Below are 20821 nucleotides of genomic sequence, written 5' to 3'. Positions count from 1 at the left end.
ATTTACTATTGAGAAACAAGAGATAGGATACAGTAGTTTTTAAATAATTAACTTTAGAATAACGGAACCACTGAATTTAAGAAAGAAAAATAAGAATAAAGGTAAATAATACAAAGATAAGCCATTGGGAAAGATATTTTGATGCCTATCAAAATACACTTTACCATAATTACACAATAGTTACTGTATATGACTCATTGCCTATAATCTCTCACATCTTCCATATACTTGTCTCACACTTTTCCTACAGTGATCAAATATATGTTTTCCTTCATCACTTTCCTTTCTGATGGGTGGAAATGAATTTGATCCAAACAAGCTCAGTTAAATGCACAAACAGAAAAGGTGACTGCATTCTTCTATCATCTTTACCCTTAAATATACAGGTATCTCACCACAGTTGACCATTCCCCCAGTGGCTACTCTTCTTTGTCCCCCATTTCAATAAGGCAATAGGATGTTTAACTTAAGATTCATTTTTAGTATTACACATCTATCCAAAGGTGATTACTAATCTCTCTTGTTCATTGAAGCTTTCTGTCAGGTCCTCCAATCTATTCCTTCATCGTCAAGGCTAACCAGTAGCATACTTCCCAGCAAAGTATCTCAATGATTATTCAGGTATTATAATAGGTAATATATTATAGTAGGTATATCCAAAATTGGATACTGTGCTAAAATCAAAGTGTTGACAAGGCTGTCTTCCTTCTGGAAGCTGTAGGGGAGAATCTATTTCCTTGCCTTTTCTAGCTTTTAGTGCCTGCTTTCATTTCCTGGCTCATGGCCCCTTCCTATCTCTTCAAAGCCAGAGGATAGCATCTTCAAATCTCCTTCTATGACTCTCCTGCCTCCCTCTTTCTCTTATAGGAACCCTTTGATTACACTGGGCCCACCAGGGTAATAATCTAGGATAATTTCCCCATCTCAGGGTCCTTAATTTAGTCTTACCTGCAGAGTCTCTTTTGCCATGTAAGTTAACATATTCACAGGTTCTGGGGATTAGGACATAGACATTTTGGGGACATTAGTGTGTCCAGTTGGATTTATCTGAAATGAAGGGATGGTCAATACTAGATAATCTGTTAATATGACTGGTTGTAATATTAGATCTAATGGGGAAATTCACATAATTCTCTCCTTAGAAGCTCAAAAAGCATGTGATAAATTCAAAACCCAATCTTGTTTTTTAAAGTTCTGTAAAATAGGAATTGATATATAGATATATTGCAGCTTAAAAGCCAGGAACTTAAGGAGGAAACACTGGAGGCATTCCTGCTAAATTCAGAAAAAAACAAAGGTACTCACCATCAACCCTGCTATTCACTGACACAGAAGGAAATTAGATATGTAAAATTTGGGAAAAAGGGGTAAAAAACTAACATAATTTACAGATATGATTGTATTTCTGGGAAACTCAAGAAAATCAAGTAAAAATCTGCCACAAACAACCAGAGAATTCAGTTTGGTAGTGGGATATAAAATTAATATACTGAAATTACTAGTATTCATATATAAAAATAATAATTAGTTTCATATTGGAATTAGGGAATCTATTTTCTTTTTTTTTTTTTTTTAGGGAATCTATTTTTAAAGCAAAAAAACTTAAGGTGAAATTAGCAAAATTTATGAAGGACACAGTAAACACTCCTAAATGACAAATGCATTTTAACATTGGGAAACATATCCTATTCTTGGATGAGAACATTCAACAGCATAAAAAGACATCGATAATTCTCTTAATTCAGTACAAACTTCATGTGATTCCCCATAAAAAAGCCAGCATTTTTTTTCTCTCAAGAACTAGACATGTTAAATTTAAAGTTCAGTGCTCGCTTCAGCAGCACATGTACTAAAATTGGAATGATACAGAGAAGATTAGCATGGCCCCTGCACAAGGATGACACACAAATTCGTGAAGCATTCCATATTTTTTTAAAATTTAAAGTTCATATGGAGGGACTTCCCTGGTGGCACAGTGGTTAAGAATCCACCTGCCAATGCAGAGGACATGGGTTCGAGCCCTGGTCTGGGAAGATCCCACATGCCATGGAGCAACTAAGCCCATGTGCTACAACTACTGAGCCTGCGCTCAGAGCCCGTGAGCCACAACTAGTGAGCCCACATGCCACAACTACTGAAACCCATGTGCCCTAGAGCCCATGCACCACAACTACTGAAGCCCACGCCCTCTAGGGCCCGCATGCCACAACTACTGAGCCCACGTACTGCAATTACTGAAGCCCACGTGCCTAGAGCCCATGCTCCGCAACAAGTGAAAACACCACAATGAGAAGCCCGCGCACCGCAATGAAGAGTAGCCCCCACTCACCACAACTAGAGAAAGCCTGTGTGCAGTGACGAAGACCCAATGCAGCCAAAAATAAAATAAAAAATAAAGTTCATTTGGAAAAATAAGGAAGACTAACATGAAAATGTTTGAAAAAGAAAAACAGTGGAAGAATAATCATACCAGATGTTTGTGTTATGTTAAAGACTGAATAATGAAAACATTTTAGTACTGGTGAATAATTATACAGGCAATATGAATGGAACAGAATAGAAAGTTCAGAAGCATTGCAGATATTTTACAAAGTGTAGTGTATATTAAAGTGAACTTCAATTCAGTAGGACAAAGAGATTTTTACATATATGGTAGAGTGAAACTTTTACATACACAAACAAAAAACAAAATAGTTATTACCTAAGAAAACCACAAGCCAAAATACAAAACAGCACTGCTACAAAAGGTGAAAGTGACTCACCAATGGTGTTCCAAGCTCAACATTTGTCAGAATAAGAAGTAGGAAGGAAGACATAATAAACAACTGGTGTTTATTTGATGGGGGAAGGGTACTAAGCCAAAAGCAGCAAATAGACTGAACCTGCACAGCATGTCTACATGACTACAACTGTTTGCCTTCAGAAGAAAGCAATAGGTGAGGGAACTTGGACATGATTCATAGGCCAGTTCCTGGTAATGCCCTAGAAGGAAAGGGAAGCATCCACATCCACAGTACTAACCAGTAAGGTAACTTGATACCCCACAACACGAAAATATATCTCCCCTTTATCTCTTTCTCCTTTATTTTTTTTTTTTTTGGCTACATTGGGCCTTCTTTGCTGCACCTGGGCTTTCTCTAGTTGTGGTGAGCGGGGGCTACTCTACATTGCAGTGCACGGGCTTCTCACTGCAGTAGCTTCTCTTGTTGCAGAGCACGGGCTGTAGGCACACGGGCTTTAGTAGTTGCAGCACACAGGCTCAGTAGTTGCAGCACATGGGCCCTAGAGGGCGTGGGCTTCAGTAGTTGCGGGGCATGGGTTCAGTAGTTGTGATGCGCGGGCTCTAGGGCGCATGGGCTTCAGGAGTTGTGGCTCATGGGCTCTAGAACAGAGGCTCAGGTGTTATGGTGCACGGGCTTAGTCACTCCACAGCATGTGGGATCTTCTCAGACCAGGGACTGAACCTGTGTCCCCTGCATTGGCAGGCGAATTCTTAACTGCTGCACCACCAGGGAAGTCCTCTCCCCCTTATCTCACAAAAACAGGTCAGCTGCAAATCCATTTTTCCACTCAAGCTGACTACAAAGAAATCAAGCTGAATGAATGGAAGACTGGAAGACTGCCTCCAAAAAATGGTTAGAGAAAAAAGAAAACCAGAATTTTAGAATAAGTTTAAATAGCATCCTCAATAGATATAAGGAATTAACAAATCTAGAAGGTGGAATCACTTAGATTATACAAAATTTTAATTTGTACTCATTGAATTAAAAGTTCAGTAGTTGGGGCTTCCCTGGTGGCGCAGTGGTTGAGAATCTGCCTGCCAATGCAGGGGACACGGGTTCGAGCCCTGGTCTGGGAAGATCCCACATGCCACGGAGCAACTGGGCCCGTGAGCCACAATTACTGAGCCTGCGCATCTGGAGCCTGTGCTCCGCAACAAGAGAGGCCGCGATAGTGAGAGGCCCGCGCACCGCGATGAAGAGTGGCCCCCGCTCGCCGCAATTAGAGAAAGCCCTCGCACAGAAACGAAGACCGAACACAGCAAAAATAAATAAATAAATAAATTTATAAAAAAAAAAAAAAAAAAAAAGTTCAGTAGTTGGCTTGAATAGCAATAAGTACATAGTGAAAAAGTAAATCAGGACACAAAAAAATAGAGAAACGAGCACCAGAATGCAGCAGAAAGGAATATAGACGTAGAATGTGTATATAAACTTGACATTCAGCAATTTTAAAATTTTTGGAGTGATGGGTCACATATCTATTTGAAGATCATATTCAATATGCCCCTTTACTCAGAAAAATGTACACCTCTACATATACTCATGTGCTGTTATGGGCAATAGTAGGGACTTACTTAACCTCCAAAGTTCACAAATGGACCACACCTCCTGAATGACAATAGCCATCTAACAGAATGTCCAGGAGACAAGAACAGAGAGAATTGAGGGGAGGTCATGTTCTTCACAGGAAGATGGAGATTTCGAAAAATAAAGATGGATAAGAATGCTCAGATTAAATTAAACCATCGTGTGGTTAGCAGGAAAATATCTATATCCCCAGTTTTGAGTTGCACATTTCTTCACATTTTAACATCTGTGAAATAGAGTTTAACAAATTACATAGCCTAGTTTAATTAGTACTGATTTTTAAGTGATAAATAAAATAATGGTGGAATTACCACCCATGGCTTCTTAAATTCAATCACATGCATTAAATAAAAATACAAAAAAATAAATAATACCGAGAAAGTTCTTAGAAAAAATTCAGAACCTGAATGATTAACATAAAAATTCTGAATGTTTCAAAGAGAGAAAAACTGTGTACTTACAAAAGAATAAGAATCATATTAACATCAGACTTTAATCAGTGACAAATATATCAGTAAAACTGTCTAAATATTTAAATTAAAAGGAAAATAATTTTGTATTTAGAATGCCATACTCTGCAAAACAGAGAAGGAGAGTCTAAGCAGAATAAAGAAATCTCTGTGCTGACAGCAAATGAATATCCAACTTCCAATCAAGAATTATAGACATTTGAAGAAGCAGAAAAACATCAGTTCATAGAAACAGATGCAGAAATGACAGAGACAATAAAAACAGCAAGGGTGTTAAAAACAGTTACTATAAATAAGATCCAATGCACAGGAAAATATGGACATGGAGAGAAATTTAAGATTTAAAAAAAACATGCAAGTGGCCTTTCTGGAGGTGAAACTATAACATCTGAAATGATATTATATGAAATTAACAGCAGGTTAGACATTAGAAAAAGTCTAGTGAACTTATGCACATAGCAAAAGAAAGTATCTAGAAAAAAGTTCAGAAGGAAAAAAAACAAACAAAATCTGGGGGAGGAAAAAACCAAAACACAGCAATAATGACCTGTGGGATAATACTAAGGGGTCCAACATATGTATAATTGTAGTTCTAAACTACAAGAAGCAAAACCAGGTACAACTGAAAAAGAAATAAAGAAATCTATAATTACAGTTGGAGATTTCCACACTTCTCTTTCATTGATAGGACAAGTAGACACAAAATAAAAATAAAGACTTGACCAACTGTTTGTATCAATCAACTTTACATTTATAGAGCACTTCATTCAACAACAGCAGAATACATATTCTTTTCAACTGCATATAAAATATTCATCATAATAGACCATTTTGGGGGCCATAAAATAAGTCCCTATAAATTTGAAAGGCTTGAAATATATGATGTGACCACAATAGAATTAAGCTAGAAATCAAAAGTAAAGATACTTGGAAAATCTGCAAAATAATTAATATTTAAACAGCATATTTCTAAAGAATCCATAAGTCAAGAAGACATCATGTGGAAAATGTAAAACTTTTAACCTGGTGATAAAGAAAATATACTGAAATTTGTGAAAGGAAGCTGAATAAAAACTACACAGAGAGGAGGGAAATTTCTAGCTCCAAATCCTTGTATTACAAAAGAAAAAAGTTATCAAAATCAGTGATCTAAGAAACTATTAAAATGTGTAAATTAAACCCAAAGCAAACAAAATAATAAAGAATGGAAATCAATGAAAGAGAAAAAGAAAGATATAGAGAAAATCAATTAAAATTTAATAGGTTCTGTGAAAAGATCAATAAAATTGACAAACTTATACCAAAGGTGATCAAGAGAAAAGAGAGAACACACACATTATCAATACCAGAAATTAAAATTGTGGACATCAAAATCTCAAATAAACAACCTAACCTTACACCTAAAGGAACTAGAAAAAGAACAAACAAAATGAAAAGTTAGTAGAAGGAAAGAAATCATAAAGATCAGAGCAGAAATAAAATAGACACTAAAAAACAAAAAAAGAATAGAAAAGATCAATGAAACTAAGAGCTGGTTCTTTGAAAAGATAAGCAAAATTCATAAACCTTTAACCAGACTCATCAAGGAAAAAAGAGAGAGCCCAAATTAATAAAATCAGAAATAAAAAGTTAAAACTGACAACACAAAAATATAAAAAGGATCGTAAGAGATTACTACAAACAAATATGCAATAAAATGGACAACCTAGAAAAAAATGGGCAAATTCCTAGAAATGAACACTCTCCCAGGACTGAACCAAGAAGAAACAGAAAATATGAACAGACCAATTATCTGTACTGAAATTGAATCAGTTATTTTAAAAAGCTCCCAACAAACAGAAGTCCAGAACCAGACGGCTTCACAGGTAAATTCTAACAAACTTTTAGAGAACAACTAACACCAATCCTTCACAAATTATTCCCAAAAAATTACAGAGGAAGAAATGCCCCAGACTCCAGGGTCGTCAAGCCCACAGGAGCGTGCACACGCAGCCAGGTGCAGCCTATTGAGCAAGGACGCCAGAGCCTGACCCAGAGCTGCAAAAGCCCAGGAGGAAACTGAGAGCTTCAGACCTAGGTGTGTTGAGCACCCTACTTTTGTTCTGGGTAGGAATGCTAATGTCCTCCGTGGGTGTGACCTGGAACGAGGTCTGGCGGGGGGGGGTGGGGGTGGGGCGTGGTGGATTTTGTGTTTTGTCCCTGGGGAAGCCCAAGTGCCTGAGCTGGGCCTGGCACGTAGCGGGTGTGACGTGTGTTTGCGTGTAGGTGTATGTCCCGAATTGGGGTGGCCCTCTGTGCCTGACCTGATGCTGGTCACCTCGAGCTACTCTGCAGCCAGTTGTGGAAGTGGGTGGAGTCGTGTTGCCGTGTGGTGTTTCCTCTGGTGTATCTATTTTTAGATTAAGTGTGAGTCGTGTTTGAGCTTGTAAGTGACTGGAGGAGACATTAACAGGAAGTGGTTTGTGAGTGTGATTTTTCTGTGTAGAATTACTTATATGAGGTAGAGAATGATGTGGTGCCTTAGGATTGTGGTTTCGTTGAGTGGATGAGATAGTAGGTAACTGAATGTGTCTGTTTTTATAGATGTGTTAGTATTTATGTAATGGTTACAGAAGGGATGTGGTTCTCCTGCATATGTTCTATGGTGGCAGAGTGCTGAGCAACTCATAAACCATGCCTGACTGTGACTAGCTGGATATCTGATACCTGCTTTCATTTGAGCCTACAGAATTGTGCTGGCAATTAGGTAAGTGAAATAATTATAGGTGTAAGAATTGAAAAGGAGATTTAGACTGTCATAATTTCCAGATATCATTGTATATCCGGAAACTCCATGTCAACTAATAACAAATATATTGAATTGAGTAAGACTCCACGCATTGCTTGCAAACAAAATATTTTGTTAACTACTACTTTAAACACTTCTGTGTGTTTTTTCATGCTCCTAAATGAAGTCTTGGCAGATTCGATAGCTTCTTCAGTCACTGTAAGATGATAAAACTGAGGTCACTCTCAATAAGTATAATCATTTTTGCTAATTAAAATATTCCCTGGAAAAATCATTACTTCAAACTTCATTTAAAGCAAAAACTTTCCACCTCCTGCAACTTGGAATTTCTTCTCTAATACCCCAGTCTGTAATTTGACTACTTTACTTTATCCCTCTCTGTACGTGGTCTCTGGCTCTTCTGGGATTGAACCAGCGGACAAGGGAAATAAGGAGCAAGAAAAATCTCACTTGATTGGTATTGCAGTAATCTAACTAAGGTTATATCTTGCCTTGGTGGCATTCAAAGCTGACTTTTAAATTTTTCTTTATTTTACAATATTTTAATTATGAAAAATTTCAAACATACAGCCAACTTGAGGGAGTTTTACACTGAACATCTATATACTCACCACCTAGATTCTATCCTTAACATTTTGTTATACTAGCTTTGTCATGTATCCATCTCTCTATACAGACAGTAATCCATCTAATTATTATATGCACTTCAAAGTAAATTGCAGACATCAGTACACTACCTCCTAAATACTTCAGGAAGCATATTAATAAGAGTTCAATCTTTGTTTGCCTTTCTGTTTTGATGTACATACAGGAAAAAAATGCAGAAATTTTGAGTGTACTTTCTTGGTTTTGACCAATGTGTATATGTAATCCAAACCCTTATCAAAATATAGAACTTTACAATCACCCGAAGAAGTGCCTTTGTGCCTCATGGTGTCAAAACTCACAACCAACCATCCAGAGGCAAATATTGTTCTTTTTTGGGGGTAGGGGGCTGCAGGTTAACTTTGCCTCTTTCAGAATTTCATATAAATGAAATCTTACAAAATATACTTGTTTGTGTAAGTGTTCTTTCAATGAGAATGTTTTTGAGATTTTGTATATATATTATATATAATATATATAATATATATATAATATCGTTGGGTCTATCAGTAATTCATTCCTTTTTATTGCTGAGCAGTGTTTTATTGTATGAATAATGTATGGTTTATCAATTCTTACAGAGATGTACACTTGGGTTGTTTTGGCTAAAAGCTTCTAATAACATTCTTTTCTGTGATTATAGTTTTCATCCTCTTGGGTAAATAGCCAGGAGTGGAATTGTTGAGTCATAGGGTGGGTATATGTTTAGTTTTATAAGAAACTTTCCAGATCTTTCTCCATTTTCAAGCCCTACCAACAATGTCTGAGAGTTCCAGTTGTTCCACAAAATCCAGCTTTAGGAGTTATTAGCCTTTTTCACTTTAACCATTCTGGTGAGCGTGCAGTGGTATCTTAGTGGTTTTAATTTGCATGTCCCTGATAATTAATGATGTTGAGTTCTCTTACATAAGATTTTTGGCTATTTATATATTTTTATAAAATGTCCAAAAATTATTGAGTTTTAGAGTTCTCTATGTATCCTGGATACCAGTCCTTTGTCAGATATATGTTTTATGAATATTTTCTCCTACTCTGTTCCTTGCCTGTTTGTTTTTGTAAAGATGTCTTTTGGTGAGAAGTTTTTAATTTTGATGAACTCTTAATTTATCAGCTTTAACTTTTAATGGTTTTTGTCTTCTGTGACCTAAGAAACATTTGCCTTTCCCTAAATCACAAAATTGTATGTTTTCCAATAATCACTCTTTTGTTTTAGCTTTTATGTTTAGGTGTATGACCAAACTATTATTATTATTATTATTATTAGGTATGATGGTTAGATAGGGTAAATAATCATGTCCTCTGCAAAAAGATAGTTTTACTTCTTTCTAATCTATATGCCTTTTAAAAAACAAATAACCCAATCGAAAAATGAGCAGAAGACCTTAATAGACTTTTCTCCAAAGAAGACATACAGATGACCAGTAGGCACATGAAAAGATGCTCAACATCGCTTATTATTAGAGAAATGCAAATCAAAACCACAATGAGACATCACCCCACACCTGTCAGAATGGCCATCATTAAAAAGTCTACAAATAACAAATGTTGGAGAGGATGTGGAGAAAAGGGAACCCTCGTACACTGTTGGTGGGAATGTAAGTTGGTACAGCCACTATGGAAAACAGTATGAAGGTTCCTCAGAAAACTAAAAATAGAATTACCATATGATCCAGCAATCCCACTCCTGGGAATATACCCGGACAAAACTATAATTCAGAAAGATACATGCACCCCTATGTTCATAGCAGCACGTTCACAATAACCAAAACGTGGAAACAACCTAAATGTCCATTGACAGATGAATGGATAAAGATGTGGTACATATATACAATAGAATACTACTCAGCCATAAAAAAGAATGAAATAATGCCATTTGCAGCAACATGTATGCAACTAGAGATTATCATACTAAGTGAAATAAGTCAGAAAGAGAAAGACAAATACCATATGATATCACTTATATGTGGAATCTAAAATATGGCACAAATGAAATTATCTATGAAACAGAAACAGGCTCATAGACATAGAGAAAAGACTTGTGGTTGCCAAGCGGGGAGGGAAAGAGAGGGAGGACTGGGAGTTTGGGGTTAGTAGCTCCAAACTATTACGTTTAGAATGGATAAATAACAAGGTCCTAATGTATAGTGCAGGGAACTATATTCAATATCCTGTGATAAACCATAATGGAAAAGAATATTTAAAAAAAGAATGCATATATGTGTATAACTGAGTCGCTTTGCTGTACAGCAGAGATTGGGCACAACATTGTAAATCAACTATATTTCAATTTTTTTAAACACTTAAAAGAAAAGAACATAAGGACACAAATGTGATATGGTGAGACCATCTATTACATATGCACTTGAAGTCCCAGAAAGAGGACTGAGACAATAGGACAGATGTAATATCTGAAAAGAGAGTAGCTGTTAATTTTCCAAAACTGATTTTTTTTTAAAAATCAAGAAGCCCTACAAATCCCAAACAGGAAAAAATCAGCATATATGCCAAAAAACAAAACAAAATCTTAAAAACACTGAGAGAAGAAAGGCTATATTGCTTTCAAAGAAACAAACATAACTGCTAGCTCCTCAACATAATGAAAGTCAGAAGTAAGGTAACAGAAGTGCTAAAAAAAATAACTGCCTTCCTAGAATTCAAAATCCAGTGAAAATCCTTCAGAAATTAAGATGAAACAATGGTATTTTCATATAAAAATATTGAGAGAATTTGTCACCAGTGGACCAACACTAAAGGAAACTCTAAAGGATGTTTTTTTTTAAAAAGATTTTTTTTTGATGTGGTCCATTTTATAAAATCTTTATTGAATTTGTTACAATATTGCTTCTGTTTTATGCTTTGGGTTTTTGGCCATGAGGCATGTGGGATCTTAACTCCCCAACCAGGGATTGAACCCGCACCCCCTGCATTGGAAGGCAAAGTCTTAACCACTGGGCGGCCAGGGAAGTCACAGTGTTTTTTAATAGATAGAAGAAAAACAATCTCATATGGCAGCTTGGAGATGCAGGAAGTAATAAATAGCAACATCAGTGTGTAAAATGGTGTTGAAATTCCAAAATCCATAAACAGCAGTCAGACATATTGGGTCAAATAAGGTGACACCCGCCCCAATAAAAAAAAGTAAATGCCATGAATAACTTGTGGTAGGGAAATTTTTCATAAACAAGACATTAAAAGCATAAAACATAAAACAAATAGTTGAAAATGCCATTATATCAAAATTAAGAAATTTTATCAAAAGACTTCATAAAAATAAAAAAAGTCATAAACTAGGAAAAATAATTACAACATATCATATAGCGAACAAATGACTAGTATCCAGAATATATTAAAGCTCCTATGAATCAATAACACAAGGAGCAATACCTGAGGAGTGCAGATCTTGGTTGAAAACCTGTGAGTGACTTCTCAGGCCTGACTATAGGCTGTTAAAATGGCTTTATGTGGCAGGCCTACAGGGGTAAGCTGCCCTCCCCATACCAGACTTGGTACGCTGCCAGTGCACTGCAGTTTCTGAAGGGAGTTGCAGTGAAGGGCTCAGGACCCCCTGGACAGTTATGTTCTTCACATATTTGCATTCCTACCCTTGGTGCCTTCTTTCCCAAGTCTCTGTATCTGAGACCTTGAGCAGAGGTCTTCTTCAGATATCTCTGCTGATACTTCCTTGTTAGGGGAAAGCTTGAAAATGCTTTTCCCCACTCTGACTCAGTACCCAGTACTTTCCCATTCCTAGGGGAATCCAAGGGGGATCCCTTGTCTGCTCTCTGTTCCCAAGGTCCATAAAAGTGCCAGAGCCTTTTGTTCAGGACTCCCTCAACAGTGAGAAGATTCCCACATCTGCACTGATCCACCTGACCCTCAACTGGTGCAACTGATCTCCTCCTGGATCCTAGAGAAGCCCATAGAAACAGCCCATAGAAATTCAGACACCTTCCTAGGCTGGGCTTATTCTCATGGACTGCCACAAGTCATCATAAGATGCCAAAACCACATGGAAAAACTGTCCTGCCTGCCAGACCCTGCCCAAGACTAAGAACACTGCCCAGGGATAGATTTTCCCAGCCAGTGGGCCAGGATATTCTTGGCAGAGAAACCAAATTGGGCCTCTACCTATACAGAGTTTTGGTGGATCCTGACTGCAGTTGACACTCTCTGGGTTTGGCCTAGGCATCTACGTGAATTCCACTGACTCAGACCACATAACCCAGGCCCTACAAGACCACATATGCTTCTTGTTTGGATTTCCTGAACATATTGCTTCAGATGATGGCCCCTGATTTGTGGCCCAAGCTACACATCAGTGCGCCCAATCACAGGGTGTATGGACTCTCCATGCTCCATACCACCCCCAAGCTTAAGGGATGATTGAGCATTTGGACGGACAATTAAAGGACAGGATTAGGGACTTCCCTGGTGGCGCAGTGGTTAAGAATCCGCCTGCCAATGCAGGGGACACAGGTTTGATCCCTGGTCCAGGAAGATCCCACATGCCGCAGAGCAACTAAGCCTGTGTGCCACAAATACAGAGCCTGCACTCTAGAGCCTGTGAGCCACAACTACTGAGCCCGCGTGCTGCAACTACTGAAGCCCGTGCGCCTACAGCCTGTGCTCTGCAACAAGAGAAACCACAGCAATAAGAAGCTCACGCACTGCAACGAAGAGTAGCCCCTGCCCGCCACAACTAGAGAAAGCTCGCACACAGCAACAAAGACCCAATGCAGCCAAAAATCAATCAATCAATAAATTAAAATTTTAAATAAATAAAGTATATGATTTTTTAAAAAGGACAGGATTAAGTGGCTGATGGGAGGAGACAAGATAACCCCAACATGGACTACATATCTCAGGTAAGCAGTCTGGGGTCTCAATGCAGCAATTTCCCCATAAGGACACTTCTCATTTGTGCCATATGTTCGGTCAGAATGTTACTGAACCAAACTTGGGTCCCGTTATCTGCACACAGTAAAGCCAATCTACTGACACCTGGTTGTGGTGAAGGAAAGTGCAGCATTTATTGCAGGGCACCAAGCAAGAAGTCCATGTAGCTAGTGCCTGAAAGACCTGAACTCCCTGAAGGCTTTCAGGGAAAGGTTTATAAAGACAGGGTGAGGGAGAGGGGTTGTGAGTTATGTGATCAGCTTGTGGACATTCTTCTGATTGGTTGGTAGTGAGGTAATCGAGAGTCAGCATCATCAACCTTCTAGATCCAACCAGCCTGGGGTCTGTGTGCTTGTAGGCAGCATATAGTTAACTTCTTCCACCTGGTAGGGGTTTCAGTATCTACAAAATAGCTCTAAAGGATATGGCTCAGAATATTATCTGTAGCCCTTGACTTTGTTAAATTACTAAACTATTATTATTTTGTCTTGCTTGACTGTTTTCCTTTCTGCATTTTCTCACTTCTCTGATTACTATTCAGAACTCAGGGAAGGCCTAGGAGGCTAAAGTTTTTCTACAGACAAGAGGCAGGCGGAGGACACTGGGGTGGGGTGGGGGGGGGGGTGGTGAAATCTGTCCTGGGAAGACCCCATAGGGTCCTGCTCGGTTACCTGGTCTGCTCCCTTCCTTCAATTGTACATCCTTCTTTTATAGTTATTGACACCTTAGTCTCTGTTGGGGACCCTGCAAGGGCCTTCCATCTCCTTTGACCACTTTCTGGAAAGTCAGATAGATGGAAAATTAAGATGGCTATTAAACAGTAAGGGATGGGGGATTATATAAACCCATTTTGGGGTATTTTAAAAATTCAAATTTTTGTACTAACCAATTTTTAAACATAATGTGTCTTTCTGGTTAAATTATAAATTTTTTCTATGAAAATGCTTTTGTCCCTCTTGCATGCAACCCTTCCAGAAGAAAGATCTATTGGTATTAAACAAGAAGGCAGGAAGACAGTAACCTATGTGCAGGGCATGGATTTTTGCCTACAAGGACTTTGAAGATAATAACCATCAATTTGAGGTTTCTAGGTCAATATTTTCCTTAAGGTGACCCTGCTGTTTTGTCCCAGGTAGCCTCATGGGATGGATATCAATATATAGAATAGAAACTTTTCTTGAGCCACAAGAGAATCTAAGCCCAAAGATTTGGATTCATTTTTCTGGCGGGGGAGGGGGGGCTGGTGGTGGATGAAAGGTGCTATTCTTGCTCATGGTATACGACACATCACAGTCGATGGGGAAAAATTCTCCTGGTAGGACATGAGCACCATTGGACCAGTGAGCCCAGGAACAGGGGAGGGAAGGAATGGAGATCTAATATCTCTCCTCTCTCTCTTACAGAGTACCCTGTGTGACCTCTACCTGGAAGTGGAGGCCTGTTTGTTTATCCCCATGCAGCAAGAAGTACCATTAAGGGAACAAATGTCTATTTGGCTGGCCAGTAGATAGCCCAACACTAGGTGGTGGTTTTCAACCATGGCTGCCAGAGAGCACCACCCTTCTTTTAGGGCTTTGAGGGCTGTTAAGCTTTAATTATATATTTGGTTATTATCTTGGACATTTCCTGATTGGCATCAATTATTTTGTTTTGTTGTATAGTATTGTGGGCTCCTAAGGCAGCACCAGTGACTCCCAAAGTGGTCAGCTGAATAGGGCAGTTGGCAAGAATACAGTACGCTTGGTGCATGGGAGTAAGACTGATGATGCGGTTTGTTTAGGGACAGACTGAAAGGTTATATTTTCCCCAAAATGAAGGTAGCACAAGTCAAATTATTTTATAATGTTCTATTAGGGAGTGGGGCTAGAAGAGCAGAGTTCTGGGAAGCAGAAAGCAAAAGGGTTAAAGGAGGAGGGAGGATAGTTTGTTGTGGCTGCGGCTGAATTGGGAAAGTAAGAGAAGTGGAGAGAGCAGCAAGGGGTCTGGGGGTGGAGGAGACCTTTGACAGCAAGGTATAATGAGGGCTTGGGGTCAGGGAAGATTCCATCTAGGATGAGTCCAGCTGTGGGGCTGAGGTTATCTGATGGTCCATCAGCTGTCGCAGAGTTGGTTAAGGGTGAGGCCATGTCCTTAACTAAGTTTGTAATAATCTTTAGCCAAATTCAGGACCTTGCAGCATAAACTTTGTTGGTTGGGAGCCACAGAAATTTATGTGGTTGGATAATGAGAGGCACAATGAATAAGAAAAGAGGTTACTATCTTGGCATCATACTGGGGATATAAAAATCCCAAAGAAGGGACTTCCCTGGTGGCACAGTGGTTAAGAATCCACCTGCCAATGCAGGGGACACAGGTTCGAGCCCTGGTGCGGGAAGATCCCACAGGCCACGGAGCAGCTAAGCCCGTGTGCCACAACTACTGAGCCTGCACTCTAGAGCCCACGAGCCACAACTATTGAGCCCATGCGCCACAACTGCTGAAGCCCGCGCACCTAGAGCCCGTGCTCCGCAACGAGAAGACTCCGCAATGAGAAGCCCGTGCACCGCAACAAAGAGTAGGCCCCTCTCGCCGCAACTAGAGAAAACCCGCGTGCAGCAACGAAGACCCAACGCAGCCAAAAAAAGAAAAAAAAAGAAAATCCCAGAGAAGCCTCATTGCATACATCCCCCTGTGAAGCTTTCCGTTGCCCTTTCAATAACAGTCTGACTTGTATTTTGAGAGGCCAGGCCTGGGCATAGGGATATTAATTCAAGAGGCTTAACAGTGCGGGTATGGAACAAGTATAAACGCTGCCTCCTATGTGACTCCCTTGTAAATTTAAAATAGCCAATAGGGGCTGCTTAAAACTAAACGTTTGCCAGCAAGGTGGAAATGGAATTATGGTGCCATCTAGTGGTTGGCTATGGCAGTGTTGAAGAGCTCAAGTGAGTATGGGTGACAGTATGGGCAGCCCCAAAACCCACTGGCTGTCACATTGCCAGCTGGGGCCTGCTTAATGGCCTGCAGTATCCCAGGCCCACGTCATTACCCAAAGTAGACACAGCCAGGATATGAAAAGCTGGAAGGCCAAGCAATAACATTTGCTCCATGTGGGTGTTATAGCCTGAAGCACCTGGGGCTGCTGGCCAGTATAGGTATAGTGTGGACCGTTATCCCAATTTCAGGTCTCAGTTGGCTGGGGAGATCCTTCATTCCTTGGTGGGGGATGTTCTTAGATGAGACCACATTTTAAAATGTAGGTTGTATTTTTATTCAGATGTGGTAAGACCAACAGATCAGGAGATAAAAGATAGGTTATTAAAATGGAGGGGGGCACCTCATGCCTCGCAGGGCCACATGAGGGAACACCAAGGTCAGTGGTAGGCAGAGAGAGGGAAGGAACTGTGGAAGAGCCTTTATTGTGGTTGTCACGGAAAGGTATGGGCGAGGCAGGGTAAGCAGGCTAAGCAGGTTTGGAATTAGATAGTTTGAATAATTTCAGTGGGCTCAGGGTGTAGGTGCTGCCCCAGTTGTGTGATACCTGACTCTGGGTGATTGGGGCAGGGAAATCATGCCCTCCCAAGTATAAGGGAGTATAAAAGCCTAATAAAAGAGCTGACTGGGGATAAGGGCTCTTGATTGGTTAGTTTGCATATGAAAGGTGCACTCACAGGAGAGTCATTTGCTAACTCTAGGACTGCTGGGAGGGGTAGTCCCTCTGGGTCAGCAAGGCCCCAGATGTCAAAGCATCAGGTATAGAAACTAGAAAATATGGTTAATACAGACCAATTTTAATCTTCCTTGGCCTCTCTCTGCTCTCAACACCATGGTGGGTGTGGGTCCTGGGGTGAGATCATGATTGACATTATCAATTAAATATCCTTTATCGCTTGAAATTTTTGGCAAAGCTTGTGGCTTAGGCAAGTCATCATCAGGGTGCCTGCATAGCTTAGCAGATAACCAGAGGGGAATTCGATAGTGAATGGATAATAATAATCTGTTCTTGATCTGACTTCCATCAAAATTGGGATGGGGGCAAGATTCAAAAGGGATAGAAGCGGGAATGGAGGAATTTCCTTTCCAATGCGATCTTCATAAACCCTGACTTGTGAAGTGTCACACTACAGAGGGCAAGGAAAGGCAACTGAGGTGTTATCGGTGCATTTTGACATAGAGTTGAGTGCCCCAGGGGCCAGGAATTTAGTTTAATGAGGGCCACTAGCAGGAGATAGTTTCATTTAGAAAGCCGCATTGATTTTGTAATTTCAGTAAGGTTTGTTGAAACTAGCCAGTGTGGTGGTTTATAAGATCAGCAGCCTCAGGCTGAGAGGGAAGATGAAAGCTACATTGAACGCTTTGTTCAAGAGGCCAAGACTATATTTGAGAAGTGAGTGCTTTGGTCAGTAATGTCTGGAACTCAAAAGGGAATGAAGAGTGTTTTAGTGAGACCATGTAAGAGAGCTTCTGCGGTCGCATGCCTAGTGGGGTGTGCATGTAAGATGCTCATGTAGGTATGCACCATGGTCAAGGCATAATGAGTGGCACCAGCAGAGAAGGCCAGTGGCCTGATAAAATCTATTTGCCAGCAACTGTAGGGGCAGGACCGCTGTGGGATGGCACCCTAGTAATTATACTGCCAATGACAGGTCTTCCCACATAGAGTGCTTTGGCTTGTCATCACACTGGCAATGATAGAACAGAGGAAAAATCCTTTGCATTCATCCTAAGCACTAAAGGAGCACTAAAGGCTCCTCTATGTTCTGATATTTCATGGGCCCATTGGACCAGAAGTAGGGAAATGGGATCTGGAGTGTCATTTAGGAAGTTTTCACCTTAGTCTCTAAAATTTGTGCTTATCTTTGGGCATTAAATTGGGCTTAAGCATTACGAGCCTTGGTGCAGAGACATGTGTGACCTTAATTTTTATCTTTGATGTCTAAGAGGCAAGGAATCCCCCAAAGTTGTTTATTACACCAAAGGTGGAAGCCTTGAATGAGAAATTGTTGCCATTGGCCAGACTAAATGGCTCGATTATTGGCAATCATCTAGGATTGTTGACCAAGACATTTTCCAATGCCATGATGGCTACCTAGAGTACAGCCAATTGTGCTGATGCTTAGGTCCCATCCTTTATCAGGGATGTCTTGGTTAAGGGATAAAAAACAACAGCCCTCTGGGACTTCCTTGGCAGTCCAGTGGTTAAGACTTTGCCTTCCAATGCAGGGGGTGTAGGTTCAACCCCTGGTTGGGGAGCTAAGATCCCACATGCCTTGTGGCCAAAAAACCAAAACATAAAACAGAAGCAATATTGTAACAAATTCAATAAAGACTTCTAAAAAAATGGCCCACATCAAAAAAAAATCTTTTAAAAAACCCCACAAAAATAAACAAACAAAAAAGCCAGCTCTCTAGCAAGCTCCATCATGTGAGATGGTGCTGTTACCATCCATAAAATATACAAACTCCACTTGCTGTTCACTCAGATGATCCCAACGGGCTCCCCAGGTAACCAAGGGGTCTGGGAGAGGGAAGACCTCCTCCAGCATGGTGGCACCTGGCAGGGGACTGAGGACAGAGGAGGCTACTTCCCTCTACAGGTGGGATAATGCCAGAGCACAGGTTTGGCACTGTCCTGTGGGTACCACTTCCATTTCAGCAAGGAGATCTCAGTGGCCACGCCAAACCTGCAGGGTACTGTTTCCATGACCCAGAATATAATGGGCAGCTGAGTATGGAGAGTCACAAGGCCAGCTCCTGTGAGAGCCTCCACTTCCAGGATGGCCCAGTTTGCAGCTAGCAGTTGTAGCTCTAATGGTGTGTAACATGTGGCTGAAGTGGGCAGATTTTTGCACCAGAAGCCCATAGGCAAATATGGCCACTGTGGGTGGTCCACAGACTCCAAGAAGCATAACAGGTGGTTGCCAGAGCTTCCACCATGAAGGAGTTTCCACGAGACAGTAAATGAAGCAATGTTATATGGTCATCTGGACCGACTCTAGGTCCTTCTGTTGTAAAGGGCCCCCACAGTGGTTTGCAAATGAAGGCATAAATAAGCTAGTAAATAAATTAGTTATATTTGTAAACAGGAATATGTTGCTTCTAGAAGCCAAAGAGACCTAATAGGTGTTGGTCTTGGTTGAGAGTGGTTGGTGCTGATAAAGGCAGAAGTTGCCTTTTAACTGCATCAGGAATGGAGCTGCCTTCAGCAGATCATATGAGGCCTAAGAATTTAACTGAGGTGACAGGCCTCTGAACCTCATGTGGGGCAATAGCCATCCCCTCTCAATAATGCAGTGGTAACTGTTTGTATGTCCTGTGTCAGAGTGTCTAGTGAATATCCTAATCTGAGAATGTGGCCATACCTGGGAACATAGGGATTCCTGGATCCAATTGAGGTCTTATCAGCAGAGATTGTATGCAACAGCCAGGCTACTTAGGTATCCATAAGCAACCAAGTAAAAATGTATTGCATCCCTTTCAAAGCTGAATTTGAACAGAAAGGACTGTTGAAATTGGGAATGAATAGAACATAGTAGCCAAATCTATAACAGCAAAGTATTTGGCAGTGCAAAATTGAATGGTGTTGGTCATTTCTTCCCCCCATCCCAGCTTTATTAAGGTAAAATTGACAAGTAAAATTGTATATATTTAAATATATATTTAAAGTATACAGCATTATTTTTATATAAGTATATTTATATATGTATATATACATGATTTTATATATAAATATACACATATATTTCTATATATACATGTGTACATACATGTATATACACATATTTCTATATATACACATGTACATATATATGTATATATACATGTATATATATAGAAATATATGTGTATATACATGATTCCAACAATCAAGTTGACGTATCCATCACCTCATATAGCTACCTTTTTGTGTGTGTATGTGGTGAGAACACTTAAGATTTACTGTCTTAGCAAATTTCAAGTGTACAACACAGCATGGTTACCATGCTATACATTAAATCCCCAGACCTTACTCACCTTATAACTGAAAGCTTATACACCTTTGGTCATTTCAATTTTGTTAGGTCCCATTTTAATAGGTGGGACCATGGCACTAAGGTTGTAGTAATCCACTTTAAGGTATCATTCATTCTTTCCCGGTTTAAGACAGGCCAAATTGAGCTGTAAAATGGAGAAACAGTGGAGATAATCACGTCTTCTCTTAACAGATCTTGTATAAAGGATCTCAATTCGTAAAGGCCCTGTTTCAATTTATACTGAGCCATATCAACAATTTTAATGGGGGCTGGGGCAGATCCAGAAGGTCCCATTTTATGAAGGCAACAATAAGGGCCAAAGTTTAAATTTTATTCTAATGGCCACTTGACTGGGGAGAGCATCTCTTCCAATAATGGAAAATCCAGGGGCTTCCCTGGTGGTGCAGTGGTTAAGAATCCGCCTGCCGGGCTTCCCTGGTGGCGCAGTGGTTGAGAGTCTGCCTGCCAATGCAGGGGACACAGGTTCGAGCCCTGGTCTGGGAAGATCCCACATGCCACGGAGCAACTGGGCCTGTGAGCCACAATTACTGAGCCTGCGCGTCTGGAGCCTGTGTTCCACAACAAGAGAGGCCGCGATAGTGAGAGGCCCATGCGCCGCGAAGAAGAGTGGCCCCCACTTGCCGCAACTGGAGAAAGCCC

General features: G+C 40.2%; 1 protein-coding gene and 1 non-coding gene across 2 annotated transcripts in view; one reads left to right on the top strand and one right to left on the bottom strand.

The window, feature by feature from the left end:
* ZNF461 (zinc finger protein 461) overlaps nucleotides 1–20821 on the bottom strand; it is a 133613-nt gene that overhangs the window by 78947 nt on the left and 33845 nt on the right. The gene's annotated exons all lie outside the window — the stretch shown is intronic.
* On the top strand, nucleotides 1826–1932 carry LOC114237127 (U6 spliceosomal RNA). The gene has a single exon (XR_003622895.1). It is a non-coding gene; the product is annotated as a U6 spliceosomal RNA (small nuclear RNA).

Source organism: Balaenoptera acutorostrata, chromosome 19 (assembly GCF_949987535.1).
Source record: "Balaenoptera acutorostrata chromosome 19, mBalAcu1.1, whole genome shotgun sequence".
Lineage (NCBI taxonomy): Eukaryota > Metazoa > Chordata > Mammalia > Artiodactyla > Balaenopteridae > Balaenoptera > Balaenoptera acutorostrata.
The sequence above is the reverse complement of the archived record's forward strand: the minus strand, read 5'-3'. Positions and strand labels throughout refer to the sequence as shown.